We start from the raw sequence: 16,652 nt of genomic DNA, 5'->3' as shown, positions 1-16,652 counted from the left end.
CGTTCTTTTGATCTCCCGTTATTGCATTTTAATGCAATGTTGCTGCGACCAAAAAAATGTAATTCTGGCGTTTCAAATTTTTTTCTCGCTACGCTGTTTAGCGATCAGTTTCATTTTTTAATTGATAGATCGGGCGATTCTGAATGTGGTGATACCAAATATGTGTATATTTAATTTTTTTGTATTGCTTTATTTTGAATGGGGTGAAAGGGAGGTGATTTAAACTTTTATATATTTTTTTATTCATATTTCTTAAAACTTTTTTTTACTTTTGCCATGCTTCAATAGCCTCGAGGCTAGAATCTGGCACAACTTGATCGCCTCTGCTACATAGGAGTGAAGCTCAGATCGCTCCTATGTAGTAGAATTACAGACTTGCCATGAGTGCCGACCGCAGGGTGGTGCTCATAGCAATCCGTCATCAACAACCATAGAGGTCTCAAGGAGTAATGTACTGGACAGAGCAGGGTAACACATGGCTTTAGTGGAGTGGGTGATGACTAGTGATGAGTGAATGTGCTCGCCACTACTCGGTACTCCCCGAATATCACTGTGCTTAGTGTACTGCACCAAGCATTTTTGGGATTGTTTGATGGGAGCTCGGGTCTCCTCCTTTAAATTTTAGCGCTTTTTAGAGCGCAAATGACCAAGCAGGGATTGTCTGCCATGCACTGTAATTGCCGCAGCCATCTTTGTTGTGGTATTACATTGATTGGCTGGCCGCACAGCATCATCAGGTCTATAAGAGACCTGGTGCTGCCCTGCTCAGCGTATTCAGCTCCGGACGCAGCTAGTGTAGGGAGAGCTGCTGCTGAGATAGGGTCAGATTTGTTCTTTTGTTAGCTAGTGTGGGTCTAATATTGTTCAATCCACAAAATCTGATAAACCAACAGTTCTTTTTAGGGCTAATTCGAGGGTAGATAGATTGCAGCACTAGGTAGGCAGGGGAGTCTATGTACACATATCCACATCAGTGCAAGGCCTGCAGGGGCTGTATGCGAGGATATAGATCTCACTGCATACATCAAGAAGGTCAATTACTGTCTGCTGCTGCAGGTATCCGTGGCTATATATTTTTTGCACCTTATACCCGCTAATTTTATTAAAAAACAATCCATAGCACCCTTTTTTCTACATTTTCTTTGCTTGGTTACATTGCAGACTACAGCCAGGTCATTTGAATAAAAGAGCGTGAAAATCTAACAATTTAAAACTTTTTTTGTCCCAGGCATCAGATATGAGTGCGCAGAAAATTCTGGCCTTTTTTGGTACTATAGTATTTTTTGGAGTGTCTTACAACATTTTTGGACACCATTTTGCAGACCAAAAATTTTTTAGCTGGTCCAAAAGTATTTAGCTATAGTTCTTATATTTATAAATTTGTACGCCATGCACATCGCATATCATTGCACTAAACATTTTATAATTTTAATACTCCAGGTTTTTTTTTAGTGTCTACTTATTGACACAATTTTGGTGGGCCCCAAAAAATCAAGGCCACATTTTGATCAGTCTGTTATCTCCATCAGATGCCTGTTCTATCTATGGTCTGCAAATACTTGCTTTTCATGCATACATTCCACTTTTCTGTCTGTCTGCTACCCTAGGTTTATACAGCATTTTGAGGTAAAAAATTTAAAAATCTACAGGCCACATATTGAAACAGTCTGTTATCTCAGTCAGATGCCTGGTCTATCTGTGGTCTACAAATACTTGCTTTTCAGGCATACATTCCACTTTTTTGTTTTTCTGCTACCCTTGGTCTATACAGTATTTTGTGGTTACATTTTTTTTAAAAACTCCAGGCCAGATATTGAAACAGTCTGTTATGTCAGTCAGACGCCTGGTCTATCTGTGGTCTACAAATACTTGCTTTTCAGGCATGCATTCTGTTATGACCTGGTCGTTAAGAGGCCACACTGCAATGACCTGGTGGCTAAAACGCAACATGGAACAGCTCTGAGAAGGTGGTATCTCTACTGACCGCAGTCCCTAATCCTAACAACACAACTAGAAATAGCCTTGGTATGTTCCTGACACTCCCTAGACACCTCGTCACAGCCTCAGATATAACTTCCCCTAAAGAAGGAAATAGAAAGCTATCTTGCCTCAGAGAAACCCCCAAAAGGAAAGACAGCCCCCCACAAATATTGACTGTGAAAGGAGAGGGAAATGACGAACACAGAAATGAAATTAGATTTCAGCAAAGGGAGGCCAAAACTAAACTAGATAGACAGAGAGCAAAGGATACTGTGCGGTCAGTATTAAAAAACTACAAAATACACGCAGAGTTTACAAAAATGAACTCCACACCGACTCATGGTGTGGAGGGGCAAATCTGCTTTCCCAGAGCTTCCAGCTAGCCTGAATAAGACATAGTGACAATCTGGACAATAGAGACAAAATGCAAAGCAATAGAGTCCAAACAAATGGACAAACAAAACTAGCAAAACTTATCTTTTGCAGACAAGGACTGGCCATATGAGAAATCCAAGGGAAGAATCAAATCCAACCAAGAACATTGACAGCAGGCAAGGACTAAAGCCCAGAGCAGGTTTAAATAACAAACCCAGGCAAGGCGATTAGTGAAGGCAGCTGCTACAACTACCTAACGGAGCAGCAGTTCCACTTGAAACCACCAGAGGGAGCCCAAGGGCAGAACTCGCAAAAATACCATTAGCAACCACAGGAGGGAGCTCCAGAACGGAACGGACAACACTACCCCACCCTATAGGAGGGGTCACCGAACCCTCACCAGAGCTCCCAGGCCGATCAGGACGAGCCAAATGGAAAGCATGAACCAAATCGGGAGCAGGAACATCGGAGGCAACAACCCAAGAATTATCCTCCTGGCCATAACCCTTCCACTTGACCAGATACTGAAGCTTCCGCCTCGAAAAATGAGAATCCAAAATCTTCTCTACCACATATTCCAATTCCCCCTCAACCAACACCGGAGCAGGAGGATCAACGGAGAGAACCATAGGTACCACATATCTCCGCAACAAGGATCTATGGAACACATTATGAATGGAAAAGGAAGCTGGAAGGGCCAAACGAAAAGACACTGGATTGATAATTTCAGAAATCTTATAAGGCCCAATAAAGCGAAGCTTGAACTTAGGGGAAGAAATAGTGTTGAGCGATACCTTCCGATATCGGTATCGGATAGGATCGGCCGATATTCAAAAAATATCGGATATCGCCGATACCGATACCCGATCCCAATGCAAGTCAATGGGACCAAAATATCGGAATTAAAATAAACCCTTTCTTTCCTTGTAGGTTCATTCTACATGAAGGAAAACAACTAAGAATAATGCAGGATGTATTTGGGGAGGTGGCGGAGACATTAAAGTCATAGAGGTTTAGCCCAATCAAATAGAATAGCATGTTTTGTTTTTTTTTTAAAGACGTTCGGAGTGACAAAGATATTGACTATGTAAATTTTTTTTTTATTTTGTCAGATATTGATGTTTCACTATTCCACGCCCTTCCCCTTCTTTTTTTTTTTACTTTTCCCACACTTTCATCTTCATCATCATCAGCATCTTTGACATCAACTTCTTCTTCACCTTATTCATCTTCTTCTTCATCCTTTACCTTTTTTTTTTTTATTACATTCTTCATATTCATTTTATTCAACTATTATTATTCTTCCTATTCTACATATTCATTTTATTCAACTGTTATTATTCTTCCTATTCTACTTCTTCATCATATTCTCATTTGTGACAGGCATTCCCGTAGTTGTTATCTATAAAAGTTGGAAGATTACACCTTCCGTTCTGCCAGTCACAAAAGTTACATTTGTCCGCGTTCAGTTTGGCCTGCAGCATCAGGCTTTATCCAGGGGCACCACGAGGAGGAACGGACTCATCCCCATACACTGCTTAGTCTTCTTCTGCATATATTTAGATAATATCTTTTGCTCTGATATTAAGTGTTATGCTCTTTGTTCTGCAGCCTCTTGTTCTTCTGCTTCTCGGTCTTCTATGTCGTCGTCTAAAGGGTCGTCGTCTCCAGTGTCGTCGTCTCCGCCGTCGTCATCTCCGCCGTCGTCGTCTCCGCCGTCGTCGTCGTCGTCATCGGGGTGGTCTTTCTGGTCGTCGACGTTAGGGTCTTCAACTTGGAAATGTAGCAGAAGGTACAAGAAGGCTGAGAAAATGCCAAGAACCAGCTGATGGAACTGGAACTCGGATGGCTACCCGAAGGTTCAAGAGCCTATGGAACTACCGAGGACCAGCTGACGTTACTGGAACCCGGTTACTAAGCAGGAGGTACCCATAATAAAAAGCACTACCAAGGACCGCCTGACGTTGGCGGAACTCGGATACCCAGAAGGAGGCACCTAAGCCAAAGGCTCTGCCCGGAACCAGCTGACGGTACTGGAACCAGGATGGGGAGCAGAAGGTACAAGAGCAAAAGACACTGCCGAGAACCAGCTGACGGTACTGGAACCCGGATGGGTAGCCGAAGGTCCAAGAGCCAATGGAACTACTGAGGACCAGCTGACGTTACTGGAACCCGGTTACTAAGCAGAAGGTACCCGTGCCTGAAAGCACTACCAAGGACCACCTGACGTTGGTGGAACTTGGATACCCAGAAGGAGGCACCTAAGCCAAAGGCTCTGCCCGGAACCAGCTGACGGTACTGGAACCAGGATGGGGAGCAGAAGGTACAAGAGCAAAAGACACTGCCGAGAACCAGCTGACGGTGCTGGAACCAGGCGGTGGACCCGAAGGCCCACAGGAGAGGAGAGAACAGCTAGGCCGCGAGGCAGCCGCAGTTACCGAACCCCAATAGTCCTACAGGGGGAGCTGGGCCTACTGGCACTACAGAACCAGCCTTGACTACCAATTCATGCAGCCCACATAGGAAGCTCCTAAACTGGAGGCACCCTCTAGTTGGCTAACCCGACCGCAACATGACGGGGCAAGCATAGGCGTCTCAGCGAGCTTGACACAACCCGGAAACAGTTGACGGTGCTGAAACCAGGTTTGGCACGAGGGAGTACCTGTGACAAGAACACTGCCGAGAACCAGCTGGCGGTGCTGGAACTCGGATGCGTTGCCCCAGTGTGCAAGAGCCAATGGCACGACCGAGGACCAGCTGATGGTGCTGGAACCCGGTTACTAAGCTGTAGGTGCCCGCGCTTAAAAGCACTACCAAGGACCGCCTGGCGTTGGCGGAACTCGGATACCCAGGAGGAGGCACCTAAGCCAAAGGCTCGGCCCGGAACCAGCTGACGGTGCTGGAACCAGGCGGTGGACCCGAAGGCCCACAGGAGAGGAGAGAGCAGCTAGGCCGCGAGGCAGCCGCAGTTACCGAACCCCAATAGTCCTACAGGGGGAGCTGGGCCTACTGGCACTACAGAACCAGCCTTGACTACCAATTCATGCAGCCCACATAGGAAGCTCCTAAACTGGAGGCACCCTGGAGTTGGCTAACCCGACCGCAACACGACGGGGCAAGCATAGGCGTCTCAGCGAGCTTGACACAACCCGGAAACAGTTGACGGTGCTGAAACCAGGTTTGGCACGAGGGAGTACCTGTGACAAAAACACTGCCGAGAACCAGCTGGCGGTGCTGGGACCTGGATGCGTTGCCCCAGTGTGCAAGAGCCAATGGCACGACCGAGGACCAGCTGACGGTGCTGGAACCCGGTTACTAAGCTGTAGGTGCCCGCGCTTAAAAGCACTACCAAGGACCGCCTGGCGTTGGCGGAACTCGGATACCCAGGAGGAGGCACCTAAGCCAAAGGCTCGGCCCGGAACCAGCTGACGGTGCTGGAACCAGGCGGTGGACCCGAAGGCCCACAGGAGAGGAGAGAACAGCTAGGCCGCGAGGCAGCCGCAGTTACCGAACCCCAACAGTCCTACAGGGGGAGCTGGGCCTACTGGCACTACAGAACCAGCCTTGACTACCAATTCATGCAGCCCACATAGGAAGCTCCTAAACTGGAGGCACCCTGGAGTTGGCTAACCCGACCGCAACACGACGGGGCAAGCATAGGCGTCTCAGCGAGCTTGACACAACCCGGAAACAGTTGACGGTGCTGAAACCAGGTTTGGCATGAGGGAGTACATGTGACAAAAACACTGCCGAGAACCAGCTGGCGGTGCTGGAACCCGGATGCGTTGCCCCAGTGTGCAAGAGCCAATGGCACGACCGAGGACCAGCTGACGGTGCTGGAACCCGGTTACTAAGCTGTAGGTGCCCGCGCTTAAAAGCACTACCAAGGACCGCCTGGCGTTGGCGGAACTCGGATACCCAGGAGGAGGCACCTAAGCCAAAGGCTTGGCCCGGAACCAGCTGACGGTGCTGGAACCAGGCGGTGGACCCGAAGGCCCACAGGAGAGGAGAGAACAGCTAGGCCACGAGGCAGCCGCAGTTACCGAACCCCAACAGTCCTACAGGGGGAGCTGGGCCTACTGGCACTACAGAACCAGCCTTGACTACCAATTCATGCAGCCCACATAGGAAGCTCCTAAACTGGAGGCACCCTGGAGTTGGCTAACCCGACCGCAACACGACGGGCAAGCATAGGCGTCTCAGCGAGCTTGACACAACCCGGAAACAGTTGACGGTGCTGAAACCAGGTTTCGCACGAGGGAGTACCTGTGACAAAAACACTGCCGAGAACCAGCTGGCGGTGCTGGAACCCGGATGCGTTGCCCCAGTGTGCAAGAGCCAATGGCACGACCGAGGACCAGCTGACGGTGCTGGAACCCGGTTACTAAGCTGTAGGTGCCCGCGCTTAAAAGCACTACCAAGGACCGCCTGGCGTTGGCGGAACTCGGATACCCTGGAGGAGGCACCTAAGCCAAAGGCTCGGCCCGGAACCAGCTGACGGTGCTGGAACCAGGCGGTGGACCCGAAGGCCCACAGGAGAGGAGAGAGCAGCTAGGCCGCAAGGCAGCCGCAGTTACCGAACCCCAACAGTCCTACAGGGGGAGCTGGGCCTACTGGCACTACAGAACCAGCCTTGACTACCAATTCATGCAGCCCACATAGGAAGCTCCTAAACTGGAGGCACCCTGGAGTTGGCTAACCCGACCGCAACACGACGGGGCAAGCATAGGCGTCTCAGCGAGCTTGACACAACCCGGAAACAGTTGACGGTGCTGAAACCAGGTTTGGCACGAGGGAGTACCTGTGACAAAAACACTGCCGAGAACCAGCTGGCGGTGCTGGAACCCGGATGCGTTGCCCCAGTGTGCAAGAGCCAATGGCACGACCGAGGACCAGCTGATGGTGCTGGAACCCGGTTACTAAGCTGTAGGTGCCCGCGCTTAAAAGCACTACCAAGGACCGCCTGGCATTGGCGGAACTCAGATACCCAGGAGGAGGCACCTAAGCCAAAGGCTCGGCCCGGAACCAGCTGACGGTGCTGGAACCAGGCGGTGGACCCGAAGGCCCACAGGAGAGGAGAGAACAGCTAGGCCGCGAGGCAGCCGCAGTTACCGAACCCCAACAGTCCTACAGGGGGAGCTGGGCCTACTGGCACTACAGAACCAGCCTTGACTACCAATTCACGCAGCCCACATAGGAAGCTCCTAAACTGGAGGCACCCTGGAGTTGGCTAACCCGACCGCAACACGACGGGGCAAGCATAGGCGTCTCAGTGAGTTTGACAGTACCCAGAAACAGCTGACGGTGCTGGAACCAGGCTGGGCACGAGGGAGTACCGTGACAAAAACACTGCCGAGAACCAGCTGGCGGTGCTGGAACCCAGATGCGTTGCCTATTAAAGATTGTCTTCCTAGAGCCCCAACTAGCGGTGTTGGAGCAAAGGGTAAGCAGGGGGAGCAGAGTGTAGGCCGAAGCCTGCACTGGAGGCAGCTTTGTGTCTGCGTTGCGTTTGCAGGACACTTTGCCGGCTACACAGTGGGGGAACAACTGGCGTTGCTGAACCCCACTAACACAATGGCGGGTGTTTTTCTCTGTGCAGCTAGCACTTCCGGGCAAAAACTAGCGATGTTAGAGCCCGTGTTGAAGCAGGAGGAGGAGGAGAGGAGCAGAGTGTAGGCCGAAGCCTAGTTGAACCAATTTCAAAGGAAACCTTTAACCCCCCCTCAGGTGTTACAAAGTACAAGAGACACACCTTGTGCAGTATTAATGCTGCACAAGTGAAAGGTTGCTCTATTAATTAGTCTACTTGCACACGCTGAATGAAAGACGTACACAATTTAGCCCATTGTACAGTCAAACTGTAGTGGATGCGTGACTTGGCTTTTTAAGGAGACGCAGCACAGGTGTCTCAAATAACGCCTTGGTGCTTGGCGCAGCTTCCTGAGCGTTGTTATTTGCTGTACAGGAGTCTGCGCTCTTGTGTTATCCCTTGGCAATGCCCTGTTAGCGCTGCCTGTCTTATGACCTCATTTCATGTTGGCCGGTGCGGTTAACGATGGCCATTAATCCCAGACCCACAGTGCCTTTTCATAAAGTCACACTGCGGTGCTGGGATTCGTGGCCTTGAGCAGTAAATATTTTCGCCGCTCACACACGTCCTTACACCTGCTTCAGACTGGGCGGCCTCTGCTGATCCCTTATCGCATGCCGCGGCCATGAGGCTGCACAGTCTGAAGAAGGCGGAAGGAGATGAGTGACGACACGCGAACATATGCACTGCTCGTGCCCATAAACCACACCCTCGCTGACAAAATAAATAAGAAACCGAGGGGCGTTGTTTGGAGCAGGGCGGACGCACAGGCGCAGCCAGCTAACCAATGATGTCAAAAGACGGGAAGCGCTACCAAGGCTGGTGCTGCGTATCATTAGAAAGGAAAGTCACACCTCAGGGACAGTGGAATGGTCTCAATGAGACACATTTTGTACGTGTTGAGTTCCACGTGGGCAAGTAGAAAAAGTCAGCCACCTTGTACAAATGCAGCAGTACTGCTGTACAAGGTGGCTGTTATACATAGAAACACCTGGGGGTGGTGGGCAGGCTTCCTTCAATTTCAGACCATGTGCCTGCGTGGCGTTTGCAGGTCACGTTGCCGGCTACACAGCAGGGGAACAGCTGGCGTTGCTGAACCCCACTAACACATTGGCTGGTGTTTTTCTCTGTGCAGCTAGCACTTCCGGGCAAAAACTAGCGGTGTTTGAGCCCAGGGGCAGCAGCAGGAGGAGAGGAGCAGAGTGTAGGCCGAAGCCTGCACTGGTGGCAGCTTTTGGTCGGTTGTGCCAGCGTGGCTTGTGCTGGACACGATGCCGGCTACACAGCAGGGGAACAGCTGGCGGTGCTGAACCCCACTAACACATTGGCTGGTGTTTTTCTCTGTGCAGCTAGCACTTCCGGGCCAAAACTAGCGGTGTTTGAGCCCAGGGTCAGCAGGAGGAGGAGAGGAGCAAAGTGTAGGCCGAAGCCTAGTTGAACCAATTTCAAAGGTAACCTTTAACCCCCCCTCAGGTGTTGCAAGGTACAAGAGCCACACCTTGAACAGCATTAATGCTGCACAAGTCAAAGGTTGCTCTATTAATTTTGCTCCTTGCACACGCTGAATAAAACACGTACACTATTTAGCCCATTATACTGTCAAACAGTAGTGGAGGCGTGACTTGTCTTTTTAAGAAGATGCAGCACAGGTGTCAAAATTTACACCTAGGTGCTGGGCGCAGATTCCTTAGCGTTCTTATTTGCAGTACAGGAGACTGCGCTCTTGTGTTATCCCTTGGCAATACCCTGTTAGTGCAGGCCGTCTTATGACCTCATTTCATGTTGGCCGGTGCGGTTAACGATGGCCATAAATCCCAGACCCACAGTGCCTTTTCATAAAGTTACACTGCGGTGCTGGGATTCGTGGCCTTGAGCAGTAAATATTTTCGCCGCTCACACACGTCCTTACACCTGCTTCAGACTGGGCGGCCTCTGCTGATCCCTTATCGCATGCCGCGGCCATGAGGCTGCACAGTCTGAAGAAGGCGGAAGGAGATGAGTGACGACACGCGAACATATGCACTGCTCGTGCCCATAAACCACACCCTCGCTGACAAAATAAATAAGAAACCGAGGGGCGTTGTTTGGAGCAGGGCGGACGCACAGGCGCAGCCAGCTAACCAATGATGTCAAAAGACGGGAAGCGCTACCAAGGCTGGTGCTGCGTATCATTAGAAAGGAAAGTCACACCTCAGGGACAGTGGAATGGTCTCAATGAGACACATTTTGTACGTGTTGAGTTCCACGTGGGCAAGTAGAAAAAGTCAGCCACCTTGTACAAATGCAGCAGTACTGCTGTACAAGGTGGCTGTTATACATAGAAACACCTGGGGGTGGTGGGCAGGCTTCCTTCAATTTCAGACCATGTGCCTGCGTGGCGTTTGCAGGTCACGTTGCCGGCTACACAGCAGGGGAACAGCTGGCGTTGCTGAACCCCACTAACACATTGGCTGGTGTTTTTCTCTGTGCAGCTAGCACTTCCGGGCAAAAACTAGCGGTGTTTGAGCCCAGGGGCAGCAGCAGGAGGAGAGGAGCAGAGTGTAGGCCGAAGCCTGCACTGGTGGCAGCTTTTGGTCGGTTGTGCCAGCGTGGCTTGTGCTGGACACGATGCCGGCTACACAGCAGGGGAACAGCTGGCGGTGCTGAACCCCACTAACACATTGGCTGGTGTTTTTCTCTGTGCAGCTAGCACTTCCGGGCCAAAACTAGCGGTGTTTGAGCCCAGGGTCAGCAGGAGGAGGAGAGGAGCAAAGTGTAGGCCGAAGCCTAGTTGAACCAATTTCAAAGGTAACCTTTAACCCCCCCTCAGGTGTTGCAAGGTACAAGAGCCACACCTTGAACAGCATTAATGCTGCACAAGTCAAAGGTTGCTCTATTAATTTTGCTCCTTGCACACGCTGAATAAAACACGTACACTATTTAGCCCATTATACTGTCAAACAGTAGTGGAGGCGTGACTTGTCTTTTTAAGAAGACGCAGCACAGGTGTCAAAATTTACACCTAGGTGCTGGGCGCAGATTCCTTAGCGTTCTTATTTGCAGTACAGGAGACTGCGCTCTTGTGTTATCCCTTGGCAATACCCTGTTAGTGCAGGCCGTCTTATGACCTCATTTCATGTTGGCCGGTGCGGTTAACGATGGCCATAAATCCCAGACCCACAGTGCCTTTTCATAAAGTTACACTGCGGTGCTGGGATTCGTGGCCTTGTGCAGTAAATATGTTCGCCGCTCACACATGTCCTTACACCTGCTTCAGACTGGGTGGCCTCAGCTGATCCCTTATCGCCTGCCACGGCCATGAGGCCGCACAGTCTGAAGAAGGCGGAAGGAGGGGAGTGAAGACAGGCGAAGATATGCACTGCTCGTGCCCATCAATCACACCCTCGCAGTCATAATATATGAGACAACGAGGGGCGTTGTGTCGGGCAGGGCGGACGCACAGGCACAGCCAGCCAACCAATGATGTCAGAAGACGGGCAGCGCTAACAATGGGGGTGATGCGTGTCATTAAAAAGGAAAGTCACACCTCAGGGACAGTGGAATGGTCTCAATGAGACACATTTTGTACGTGTTGAGTTCCACGTGGGCAAGTAGAAAAAGTCAGCCACCTTGTACAAATGCAGCAGTACTGCTGTACAAGGTGGCTGTTATACATAGAAACACCTGGGGGGGTGGGGCCTGGTTCCCTTTAATTTCAGTTCAGGTGCCTGCATGGCGTTTGCAGGACACGTTGCCAGCTACACAGCAGGGGAACAGCTGGCGTTGCTGAACCCCACTGACACATTGACTGGTGTTGTTCTCTGTGCAGCTAGCACTTCCGGGCAAAAACTAGCGGTGTTTGAGCCCAGGGGCAGCAGGAGGAGGAGAGGAGCAGAGTGTAGGCCGAGGCCTGCACTGGTGGCAGCTTTTGGTCTGTTGTGCCAGCGTGGCTTGTGCTGGACACGATGCCGGCTACACAGCAGGGGAACAGCTGGCGGTGCTGAACCCAACTAACACATTGGCGGCTGTTTTTCTCTGTGCAGCTAGCACTTCCAGGCTACAACTGGTGGTGCTATAGCCCAGGGTCAGCAGGAGGAGGAGAGGAGCAGAGTGTAGGCCGAAGCCTGCACTGGTGGCAGCTTTTGGTCTGTTGTGCCAGCGTGGCTTGTGCTGGACACGATGCCGGCTACACAGCAGGGGAACAGCTGGCGGTGCTGAACCCAACTAACACATTGGCGGGTGTTTTTCTCTGTGCAGCTAGCACTTCCAGGCTACAACTGGCGGTGCTATAGCAGAGGGTCAGCAGGAGGAGGAGAGGAGCAGAGTGTAGGCCGAAGCCTGCACTGGTGGCAGCTTTTGGTCTGTTGTGCCAGCGTGGCTTGTGCTGGACACGATGCCGGCTACACAGCAGGAGAACAGCTGGCGGTGCTGAACCCCACTGACACAATGGTGGGTGTTTTTCTCTGTGCAGCCAGCACTTCCGGGCCCCAACTGGCGTAGTTAGAGCCCAGGGTCTGCAGGAGGAGCAGAGTGTAGGTGGAAGCCTACTTGAACCAATTTCAATGTTGAAGAGCCACACCTTGTGCAGCAGTAAAGCTCCACAATTTAAAGGTTGCTCTTTAAGTTTTGCTCATTGCACACGCAGAATGAAAGACGTACACAATTTAGCCCATTGAACAGTAGTTCAGTTCTGTATTGGAGGCGTGACTTGTCTTTTTAAGGAGACGCAGCACAGGTGCACATAAATAACGCCTTGGTGCTGGGCGCAGCCTCCTGAGCGTTGTTATTTGCTGTACAGGGGACTGCGCTATTGTGATCCCTTGGCCATGCGCTGTGAGCGCTGCCTGTCTTCTCACCTCATTTCATGTTGGCCGGTGCGGTTAACAATGGCCATGAATCCCAGACCCGCAGTGTGTTTTCAACAAATCACACTGCGTGGCTGGGATTCGTGGCCTTGTGCAGTAAATATGTTTGCCGCTCACACATGTCCTTACACCTGCTTCAGACTGGGCGGCCTCAGCTGATCCCTTATCGCCTACCACGGCCATGAGGCCGCACAGTCTGAAGAAGGCGGAAGGAGATGAGTTAAGACAGGCGAACATATGCACTGCACATGCCCATCAATCACACCCTCGCAGCCAAAATATATGAGACAATGAGGGGGGTTGTGTCGGGCAGGGCGGACGCCTAGGCACAGGCAGCCAAACAATGATGTCAGAAGACGGGCAGCGCTACCAAGGGGGGTGGTGCGTGTCATTAGAAAGGAAAGTCACACCTCAGGGACAGTGGAATGGTCTCAATGAGACACATTTTGTACGTGTTGAGTTCCACGTTGGCAAGGATAAAAAGTCAGCCACCTTGTACAAATGCAGCAATGACATCATTTAGGTGTCAGGCTGGCAGTGCCTGTGCGTCCAAGCTGCCCGAGATCCAACCTCGCAGTGTCATCTAATGTAATCCCACTGCGGGCCAGGGATCCATGGGCATGCGCAGTGTATATCATCGCCTCTCACTCCCCTCCTTCCTGCTTCTTCAGACTGTGCGGCGTCACGGCCGTGGCATGCTATTAGGGATCAGCTGATGCCGCCTAGTCTGAAGAAGCGTGAAGAAGGGGAGTGAGAGGCTAGTATATGCACTGCGCATGGCCATGGATACAAGGCCCACTGTGGGATCACATTAGACGACACTGCGAGGTAAGATTTCGGGCAGCGTGGATGCACAGGCGCAGCCAGGACGACAACAAATGATGTCAGAGGGCGGGCAGCGCAAACTGTGCATGGCCAAGGGATAACATAACAGCGCAGGGTCCATGACGGAATCAACCAGCGCTAAGGAGGCAGCGCACGGTGCCAAGGGGGTAGCAATGACGGCTGTGCTGCGTCACATTACAAAGGAAAGTCCCACCTCCGGGACGGTTGGACGGTGTGAGGGGACACATTACATGAGTGTGTAGTTCAGCGTTTGCAAGGAGCATAATTTCAAGAGCGACCTTTTCCTTGTGCAGTATTAGTGCTGCACAAGGTGGCTCTTTCAGTAACAAACGCCTGGGGGGGGGGGGACAGGTCCCCTTACATTTTAGTTGTGCCAGCGTGGCGGTCGCATGACACGTTGCCGGATACACAGCTGGGGATCAGCTGACGTTACTGAACCCCAATAACAGAGGAGCGACTGTTGACTGTGCAGACATCACTTCCAGGCACCAACTGGCGGTGTTAGAGCCCAGGGACAGCAGGAGGAACAGATTGGAGGTATTGCCGCACACACAGCTGGGGATCAGCTGACGTTACTGAACCCCAATAACAGAGGAGCGACTGTTGACTGTGCACACAGCACTTCCAGGCACCAACTGGCGGGGTTAGAGCCCAGGGACAGCAGGAGGAGCAGATTGGAGGTATTGCCGCACACACAGCTGGGGATCAGCTGACGTTACTGAACCCCAATAACAGAGGCGCGACTGTTGACTGTGCAGACAGCACTTCCAGGCACCAACTGGCGGTGTTAGAGCCCAGGGACAGCAGGAGGAGCAGATTGGAGGTATTGCCGCACACACAGCTGGGGATCAGCTGACGTTACTGAACCCCAATAACAGAGGAGCGACTGTTGACTGTGCAGACAGCACTTCCAGGCACCAACTGGCGGTGTTAGAGCCCAGGGACAGCAGGAGGAGCAGAGGAACAGAGTGTAGGCCGAAGCCTGATTGGAGCAAGTTGAAAGGGAACCTTTAACCCCCCCCCAAGACGTTTGTAGCTGAAAGAGCCATCTTGTGCAGCACTAAGGATGCAAAAGGAAAAGGTTGCTCTTTTAATTATGCTCCTTGCAAACACAGAAGTAAACACTAAAAATGTGTCCCCTTATACCGTAAAACCGTCCCGGAGGTGCGAATTTCCTTCGTAATGGGACACAGCACAGCTGTCATTCCTATCCCCTTGGTGCCGTGCGCTGCCTCCTCAGAGTTGTTTTAAGCTGTCACGGAGCCTGCGCTGTTCTGTTATCCCTTGGCCATGCCCAATTAGCGCTGCCTGTCTTCTGACATAATTTGGTGTCAGGCTGTCAGTGCCTGTGCGTCCACGCTGCTCCAGATCCCACCTTGCAGTGTCGTGTAACGTAATCCCACTGCGGGCCTTGGATCCATGGGCATGCACAGTGCATATCCTCGACTCTCACTCCCCTCCCTCCCTCTTCTTCAGACTGTGCGGTGTCACGGCCGTGGCATGCTATTAGGGATCAGCTGACGGCGCACAGTCTAAAGAAGGCGGAGGGAGATGAGCGTGAGCCCGAGGGGAAGATATGCACTGCGCATGCCCATGGATCCAAGGCCCGCAGTGTGATTCAATCAGAAGACACTGCGAAGCGGGATCTCGGGCAGCGCGGCCGCACAGGCGCAGCCAGCCTGACACCAAATTATGTCAGAAGACAGGCAGCGCAAATAGGGCATGGCCAAGGGATAACAGAACAGCGCAGGCTCCGTGAGAGCTTAAAACAACGCTGAGGAGGCAGCGCATGGCACCAAGGGGGTAGGAATGACGGCTGTGCTGCGTCACATTACGAAGGAAAGTCCCAGCTACGCGGGACGGTATAACGGTATCAGTGAACACATTTTATAAGTGTTAAGTTCTGCGTGTGCAAGGAGCTAAAATAAAAGAGCTACCTTTTCCTTGTGCAGCATTACTGCTGCACAAGATGGCTCTTTCAGTAACAAACGACGGGGGGGGGGGGACAGGTTCCCTTACATTTAGGTTGTTGTGCCAGCGTGGCGGTCGCAGGACACATTGCCGGCTACACAGCTGGGGATCAGCAGACGTTACTGAAACCCAATAACACTGGGTCTTATGTTTTTACTGTGCAGCCTGCACTTCTGAGCCGCAACTGGCGGTGTTGGAGCCCAGGAATAGCAGTTCAGGTGGTAGAAAGATGAACACAGCAGGAGACCTGGATGACACCCAATTACTTAATCAGGCAGAGGAGTGGCAAATTCCTGCGAGATCCAGGCCTGGTTCATTTTCAGGAAAGTAAGCCGGTCAACGTTATCGGAGGATAGTCGCATGCGATGGTCTGTTAGTACACCACCTGCGGCACTAAAGACACGTTCCGATAAGACACTAGCCGCAGGGCAAGCCAGCACCTCCAATGCATACTGGCTTAGCTCTGGCCATGTATCCAGCTTAGAGACCCAAATCTTGAACGGGGAAGAGCCGTCTGGGAGTACAGTAAGAGGGCAAGCCATGTAGTCTGTCACCATCTGACGGAACCGTTGCCTCCTGCTGACTGGAGCCGCCGGTGATGGTGTAGACATTTGGGGCGGGCACACAAAAGTGTGCCAGAGTTGTGCCATACTGGGCTTGCCTTGGGCAGAGGCACTGCTTCTGCTCCCTCTTTGGGCAGAGCCTCCCCCACTGCCTCAACGCACTGAGCTGCTTTGTAAAGCACTAGCTAATAGGAAATTTGAGAAAAAATGTGCAGCAGGCTGCACTATGAGCAAAAAAGGACAACTGTGTGAGGCAGTGTGAACCCCCCCTGAGCTGAATACAACTGGGTATATGGCTGCACACAGACTACAGAGTGAGCTGCACACACACACACACACACACACACAGAGACCTTGCAGAACGCTGTTAAAACAGCACTGCAAGGCAAGAGCAAGGTGAACAGTGAAGAACACACAGCGTTTTGCTAAATTAGCCTTGGGAAAGGAAAATAAAGCAATTAGCTATCTCAACTGGCCCTCAGT

This window comes from Ranitomeya imitator, chromosome 3 (genome assembly GCF_032444005.1).
Source record: "Ranitomeya imitator isolate aRanImi1 chromosome 3, aRanImi1.pri, whole genome shotgun sequence".
Taxonomy (NCBI): Eukaryota; Metazoa; Chordata; class Amphibia; order Anura; family Dendrobatidae; genus Ranitomeya; species Ranitomeya imitator.
This window is presented reverse-complemented; position numbering follows the sequence as displayed.